The 5,659-nt window shown below is 46.2% G+C and overlaps 1 long non-coding RNA gene across 1 annotated transcript; it reads right to left on the bottom strand.

The window, feature by feature from the left end:
- Positions 1-1,685: 1,685 nt before the first annotated feature.
- On the bottom strand, positions 1,686-4,035 carry LOC134461982 (uncharacterized). The gene is made up of 3 exons (XR_010037469.1): positions 2,900-4,035; positions 2,417-2,440; positions 1,686-1,928 (listed from the first exon to the last, which is right to left on the bottom strand). It is a non-coding gene; the product is annotated as an uncharacterized LOC134461982 (long non-coding RNA).
- Between the last annotated feature and the right edge of the window lie 1,624 nt (positions 4,036-5,659).

Here is a 5,659-nt window from a genome sequence, read left to right as displayed (position 1 = left end):
CGCCAGCAACCCCATCTCCGCTAAGAGGCTACAAGGGTAAACGTCATATCTTGTCCATGGGGGAGAGAAACCTTCAGAGCCGAATTTTGTTTTCTACCATTAAAAGTGAACCCATTCAGTGGGCCACACATTCCTCAGATATCCCCAGGTTCCTGTGTGTAAGGTACCTATCATCGTAAAGCTTAGACTCTGCACTTTCAGAATTCATGAATTTATGATTAACTGGATACGCCTCGCTTGTGGCCTGTTTTCTTGTTCCGAGTCACATTTATATTGCATATATATAATAGGCTCTTGTGTTGCATTCTCTTACTGCCACTTTACATTGTATCATAGCAAATCTAATGTTATACCATTACATAATAATGGTTAGTTTAAACCTCTTTTAACCATAGTATTAATAGATGGAATATGCATACAGACTTCATGCTTTCCACTTTTTCCCCATTTATGAAATAATAACCGTCTTCGTTCTCCAGATAGTGTTTTTCTTTCTTTTCTGTTCGTTTTCTCTTTTTTTTCCCTTCTTTCACCACACACTGGGGCTTATCTGTCTCCATTAGATGCTGATTGTAGAAACATGTTAATTATTGTGTTTTTTTCCCTCCACTATGCTAGACGCAGGCCCCGTTGCCTTCATTAGTCTAATCTCAGCCCACTCACCACTTGCAGAGGAGCGGCGCTGTTTGTACAGCGTGGGAGGGGGAGAAGGAAGGCCGGCTGGGCTGCGAGAGGTCTTGTCCAGGGATAAGGATTCTTTATCTCTTTTCTGATATTTTTGTCATCTTTTAATTGTTCACTGATACTGCAGAGATTTGTGGGGGGATTTTTTTTTACTCCCATTGTGACAAAATCTTGATTGATTGTCTGACCTGCAATGTAACAAATATATTACTGCTGAATAGGCTATGGTTATTCAAACCATTTATTATAACGATGGGTGTGTTATTTTCCAATACTAATAGCACAGTGTTGAGGTGGGAGAACAGCCTTCAGATGTTCCTCACCCATCGTGAACATCTGTTTGCTGAACATGATCAGTGTTTTCTGTGCTCTTTTCCAGCACCACCACCAGATGGGGCCAGTCACTTATTACCTCTTCAGTGCATGAGCCTGTTCTGCCCACAATGAAATAAACAGCCAGCCTCCTCATTGCAGCAATGGAGTAAAACTTTGGTAACACTTTACTTGACGCAAGTGTCATACGTATGGTATAACAGTGTCATAACATTGCCATAATGCAGTCATGTACAGTTGAGGACGATATTATTAGCCCCCCTCCTGAAATTAGACATATCTCTTCATTTATCATTGAGAATGATCATTATTAATAAATGTATGTTATTCTGGAAACAAATACACCATGGAGATAGTATCCAATAAGTTAAATTTGGACTTTTCCATTTTCGCAATGAGTTTAAACAAAAAAGTGTAAAAATGGCTAGGACAAAATTATTAGCCCCCTTATCATTAATAGCCAATACAGTGCCATTTAGGAACAAAAATTGACACAAGGCACTTTGATTAGTTGTTAACTATGTTGGCACATGTCCTACCAGGGATTTTGGCCCATTTTTTTCATTGCAAATAGTTAAGCTGGTCCAAATTCCATGGATGTTGAGGATGGACATTCATTTTCAGCACTCTTCAAATACTTTCTACCATGAAGACTCGAGAGGCAAACGAACGTTATTAACATTTATTGAACATTAGACATGATACAGGAATGCATAAAAGTTTGGCGAACAATAACACTTGATAAAATGCATGAATCAGTTTGGCGAAGGTTCCCGTCTTCGCGTTGAACTCCGGGATAGGACAGCATATCCTCCAGCGGAGATGGAGGCGGGCGTAGCCTGCCCCCTAACAGACGGGAACCTCTGGTGACGGTGGACGGAGGGGGGGGGGTGGCTTCAAAATCGGCTTAACTGAAAAGCGGAGAACAGAATGAGTGACAGCTATTTAAACAAACGTGAATGTGATCCATTGGCTGAGAGGTAACGATGCATGAGTGACGCGTAACGGGGGAACCCCCAATCTCGCGTTGTGATTGGTTGGCGATCCTGGGCAATGATGACGCATGTATGATCTGTCAAAAGGAAGATTTGTTGGTTGGCCTAGTAGGCTAAGTTTGACAGCCGAGAAATTCGAGTCTCCCTGGTAGAATTTACGCAAGCTCCCATTTCTACCATGAAGACTCGAGAGGCAAACGAACGTTATTAACATTTATTGAACATTAGACATGATACAGGAATGCATAAAAGTTTGGCGAACAATAACACTTGATAAAATGCATGAATCAGTTTGGCGAAGGTTCCCGTCTTCGCGTTGAACTCCGGGATAGGACAGCATATCCTCCAGCGGAGATGGAGGCGGGCGTAGCCTGCCCCAAAATAGAGATTAGAAGTGAACTCACCTACCGCTTACAAGGAGACACCATCTGAAAGACATGAAAAGTTAGTTAGATGATTGATTGATGATAGACGGAAGATGAAGGATGATAGGTGATGATGATGAGATGATGATGATAATGATAATGATGATAATGATGACAATGACAATGATGACAATGGCAATGATGACGATGATGACGATAATGATGATAATGATGATGATGATGACGATGATGATGATGATAATGATGACAATGATGATAATGATGACAATGATAACGATGACGATGATAACAATGATGATGATGATAAAGATGACAATGACGACAATGATAATAATAATAATGATGATGATGAGTGATAAGTGATAGGTGTTGGAAGACAAATGATGATAGATTAAATGAGATTATAAATGATAGGGATGTTCTAAGGCTTAAGCTTATGGGCGGTGGTCTAGCGGAGGCATGAGCCTGTGGTGATGATGATGGTGATGATAATGTCGGTACCTTAGGCTATGCGAGAAGACATGGCGCGGATGCGCTGAGAGCAGAGACACAGCAGAGCGTTATGATTTGATTGATAGATGCACCTTGGTCAGGAGAGCGCTGAAAACTTAGATTATGACAGTAGGTAGAGAGCCGGAATCGTGACCTAGGAGAGAGAGTAGAACATGGTGATGAATGAGTAAATGAATGGATGGATGAATGAATGTAGGCTATAATATGTGGTATGATAGTTGACATCATAGATAAACAACCATGGCAACTAGGCTGGTTCAATGTTACAAAATATAGAGATAACAGGCTTACGGACCACTATAAAATCGATCTGATAGATGAGAGAAGGATAGAATACAGACATGACCGGGTGACCGGAGCGATAGCCCCCCGAGAGATGGAGTGAATGCCGCCGGTGCAGCAAAATACCACCGTCACCAGAAATGAGAATAGAAAACATAAAGTTACAGACCAGATATAGCATGCTTCAACGACGTGATGAGGAGTGAGGCAAATGCAGGAAGCGTATGCGCCAGACGACCAACGGCCCAGCGCCTTGATCGCAGTAGGGGACAGACCCCGCTTAGCGGCCGTGGTGGCCACGCCGATTCTGAACGAGCGTGCTGTATACCTCTTGGGCGAGGAACGAGAAGAACGAAACAGAGTTAACAGAACAGAAACAGTACACTGAGCCAGATGACAAAGCGAGGAATGAGCCGAATGCAAGATGCACTGCGTCGGACCAGCGGCTGAAAGCCTGCACTATGCGGGCGTCTGCCCAGAGTGGTGAGAGAGACAGCTTTAGACAAAGCATGAGTGGCTAACATTAAAAGACGAGCACCTCGGCCAGGATAGCAGAAAGGTCAGGTTAAAACAGAGGAGAATCGGCAGACAACTGGTAATCATGACCTAAGAGAGGGAGAGAGCAGAGCTTGTAGCTGAAACGAACAATGAATGAAACACCAAGAAAACATCTCGACCAAGAATAATAACACCATGTCAGTTATGATAAACACCTACGCGGTGTGGCGCGGTGAATGCTTGTGCAAAGCAGGCATGGACACAGGCAGTGGGGCGGATGCCCTGGTTGGTTGAGAGAAACAACTTGCGGTAACTGCATGATTAGACCAGCAATAAAAAAGGGTGGCACCTTAGTCAGGAGAATGCAGAAAGTGCGAGCTTACGACAGAGGAGAGTTGGAGAGCCGGTTATCGAGACCTGAGAGGGACAGAGCAGAAAGCTGAAACATCACTGAATAACGGCACCAGAACAAAAACGGCATATCAAAATAGACATAAACTCCTACTCGCTACCAGTGGGTAGCTGCGATAAGTTTGTCATGCAGGATGGATGAGGATACCGATACAACCAGGTGACTGGCGTTAAAGTTGGGGCGACAGCCCAGTGCGATGCTGAGGCGATGGCCCATTGTGATGCCGAGTTGTGATGTTGAGCCGTGGTGTTGAGGTGCGACAGCCCAGGGCAATGCTGAGGTGAGCCGTTGATGCACGAGCCCTGAGGCGCCGGCCCAGGGTGATGTTGAGTCGCCGGCCCAGGGTGATGTTGAGTCGCCGGCCCAGGGTGATGTAGAGTCGCCGGCCCAGGGTGATGTAGAGTCGCCGGCCCAGGGTGATGTAGAGTCGCCGGCCCAGGGTGATGTAGAGTCGCCGGCCCAGGGTGATGTAGAGTCGCCGGCCCAGGGTGATGTAGAGTCGCCGGCCCAGGGTGATGTAGAGTCGCCGGCCCAGGGTGATGTAGAGTCGCCGGCCCAGGGTGATGTAGAGTCGCCGGCCCAGGGTGATGTAGAGTCGCCGGCCCAGGGTGATGTAGAGTCGCCGGCCCAGGATGATGTAGAGTCGCCGGCCCAGGATGATGTAGAGTCGCCGGCCCAGGATGACGTTGGGGCCGATGCCCAGTCCAGTGTCGGGGCCGATGCCCAGTCCGTCGTCGGGGCCAGAGACCAGTCCATCGTCGGGGCCAGAGCCCAGTCCATCGTTGGGGCCAGAGCCCAGTCCATCTTTGGGGCCAGAGCCCAGTCCATCTTTGGGGCCAGAGCCCAGTCCGACGTTGGGGCCGATGCCCAGTCCGACGTTGGGGCCGATGCCCAGTGCATGACGTAGCGTATGCCCTACGTGGAGCGGCAGGCGCACGTGTATGTGAAAGTGTACGGGAAAGCAGCAGAGACCACCATCACCAGATATGAGAAAACAAACACAATACGACACATCACAGTCCGAGCGCCCTGACGATTCCAATGAAGCCTAAGGGCACGAGTGGTGTACAGAGTGAGAGGGTTAGCCCATAGATGGCTACCAATGGGATCAGAACCCTGACAGGACTCCATGGGCAAAGTTTCATGTATAATTTAAGTATGATTATTAACTGTCATCATCGATGTACTTCCCACGGATATCACTCATTTATTTACTTAAATTTGGACGGTGTATATGTATCCCATTGTGATCAGAATAACTCGAAATAGACAAGGCATTGCAACCGGCTACAATGTCCCTCGATGCGACCGGGCGCAGGCCGAAAGCCCCGCGTGATCTTTAAAGGTACACTGTGCAGGAAATGGTCAAAAAAAAGAAATGCAACTATGCTGCTCGTTGAAACTGAGCTGCCTATTGCCAAATTTGGTCTTTACATGAACATTTACCATGTAATAAACAATATTTTCTAGTATGGTCCAAGTAAAGTTATTGTTTGGTGCTAAAAATTGCTATTTGGTAAATTCAAAAGACCATGGAGAAGATCCCCCCTTACATG

This window comes from Engraulis encrasicolus, chromosome 2 (genome assembly GCF_034702125.1).
Source record: "Engraulis encrasicolus isolate BLACKSEA-1 chromosome 2, IST_EnEncr_1.0, whole genome shotgun sequence".
In the NCBI taxonomy this organism is placed as follows: Eukaryota; Metazoa; Chordata; class Actinopteri; order Clupeiformes; family Engraulidae; genus Engraulis; species Engraulis encrasicolus.
The sequence above is the reverse complement of the archived record's forward strand: the minus strand, read 5'-3'. Positions and strand labels throughout refer to the sequence as shown.